The sequence below is a fragment of the Cupressus sempervirens genome, chromosome 10, assembly GCF_028749045.1.
Source record: "Cupressus sempervirens isolate cs-2001-9-10 chromosome 10, ASM2874904v1, whole genome shotgun sequence".
Taxonomy (NCBI): Eukaryota; Viridiplantae; Streptophyta; class Pinopsida; order Cupressales; family Cupressaceae; genus Cupressus; species Cupressus sempervirens.
In genome coordinates, this window is record NC_143127.1 from 892869013 (window position 1) to 892871696 (window position 2684).

Sequence of the window (2684 nt, forward strand, 5' to 3'; positions counted from 1 at the left end):
TTCTCTGATTAGAAACTCAATTGCATCTACAAGTCTCTTGTGCCTGAATTCAAACATTTGTTCTACTCTTCTCTTCTTTGTCACTCCATGGAAGGGGTGTTGTTGTCTATCACAGGTTAGTCTCAAAGAAAACTCCATGAAAATCCTACCCTTCACCACTATAATTCTGACTATAAGGGTTTTCCTTTGAGTACAAGTTATTTGCAATGCGAGGTGACATAATAAGTGCTAATAAGGACACATCTCATCTTTATTAAATACTAAATGTTGCACATAACTCAACAAGCATGTCACCTCACACCTAATTTCCTTTTGGGATGTCACACATTCTTTAGTTATTTCCAAGGGTTTATTTCCCCATCCAAATGTGGGGTTAAGTCGTTGAAATTCTCCACAACCACTTCATTTAAACTCAAAGTTACTTCCAAATGGACATTCAGTCAGCTTCCACATTTCCCATTCTTTTAATGTGTGAGATTTTGAAATCCTCTAAAGAGGTTAGCTCTTGTCTTATATTGGAGATGTAGTCAATGTAATTGCCAAGTTTCCAATGAACCTTTTTATTATTACACTTATGATTATGAGGTAGTCCCCTTCCACTTGTAGTTTGGTCACCCCTATCTTTTAGAAGCTATGATTTGCAACATTATTAGTTGCATCCTGTAATATTGTGCCTTAATGCAATAAGGTCCTCATTAGCACCTCTAATGATAAAATCTATGCCTGGGGAACCTAAATTTCCTTTTGAGACCCCATCAAAATTACATTTCCACCTTCTTTCCTATGGTTTTACTGAATAATAGGCTTCCACAAATCACAAGTGAGATTAACCTCATCAGATCCATTCATAGGCATTAATTATTTGATATTGACTTCAATCTATTATCCATAAAAAAAAAAATGCAATGAATTCATCTGGAAAACAATCTGTGAAGAATGAAACTGAATAAACAGTTAGAATTAATACATGCTTTCAAGAGAAAGCTTGATAATATAGCTAGATATCATAGAACATTTCTTATTATTGTATAAAGATAAAATCACACAGTATCTTTCTATTTTTAATTTCTCTTATTTTTTAGTTAGAATTTGCACCATGCTTAGGTTAATAACTTTTATTCTCGTGACTACTTACAAATGTTTTATTTGTGATGACTATTTGTTTGTCTATGTAAAAGATAATACACAAAACTTAAAACTAAAATGTACCATGCATTAGTAGAACAATTATGCACATTTTTCTTCTAGCTAGTTACTGACATAAGAGAATGTTTTAAAATAGATGGGAAAAAACCTTTTAAAATTTAACTTCCTTGCTATACACCACTCTATTCCACTAAGTGTAAATTACTATTTTTATTTTATTTTATTCGGCATAATTGTATTAAACGTAGAACAAATCTTTCATTTTCTTTAAAAGGAGTGACATTGCAGCTTTGCTTTATTGTTTCTTTAGTTCTATATGAAAAGATTTGGAAATGTCTATTTTGACATGAATCCAATACAATCTAAAAGACAATTAGTTTAACAAAAACTCAGATGAATTTGTCATTAGTGTTATCAATAAAGAAGAAATGTATAATTTCCCAAAATAGAATGGAAAGAAGGAAAATGGAAATTTAAAAAAAAAACACTCAAAGCAAATATAATAAAATTAATTTTTTAAATAACGACAAGATATTTTTTATTATAATATAAAATCTTATTGTTAGTCGACTAACTTGAAGATTAATAACGATACGATCATATGCAAATTTAGTGAGAATTTCTAAAATCGTATTAATAATAATATGATCATATCTAAACTTTTTGAGAATTTAAATATATATTTATGACCAGTTTAATATTTTTATTACATTTGGTTGAGTAGTGAAACATGATTTTTTATTTAAAAGACATAATTGATCATTTTATTTTACCAATCATAATTTACTACTGTCTGTATTATTTTCTCAATCGCCAGTCGCCACCTTCCATATATAGTACGATTTACACTGAACAAATATTTTTGTTAAAATAAAAGAGAAAATTTCCCTACATTATAATAGATTTCTCTATAATAAAATCTTCGTACAAGAATATTGTATACAGACTGTATACAGTCTGGTGTTTGGAAACAAGCAATGTCCAATCAAGGCAAGAACAAACGAAAAGCTCTGTTAATAATTTAATAGAGCTACAGATGCATGGCTGCACGAGAGAAGAAATTGAAAAATTCTAGTGATTCAATGCTTCTGAAATTAACTCTCCAAGTATTTTCTGAATTTAACGTAGAGCTGTACATTTCTATGGATTAAAAGCAAGAGAAAACTATGTCGCGGATTTGAAAATCTGTGAACAGAAATGAAGTATACAGTTTTAAATAAGAGAATTTGGCACAAAAAATAGATCTGCTACGCCATAGACAAATCAATCAGTGATTAAAAATGCTTCTGAAAATAAATTAGTAATTAAAAATGCTTTTAAAATAAATTATAAGTGATTAAAAATGATTCGGAAAACAATTCCCCTAGTATTTTCTAGATTTAACTGAGCTGCACATTTTTGTGGATTAAATGCAAAAGATTCTGCGTTGCGGAATAAAAAATCTGTGTACACAAATATAATATACAGTCTTAAACAAGAGATTTTGAAAACAAAACAAAGATCGATCAACGCATAGACAGCTCAAAGGTCTGCAATAA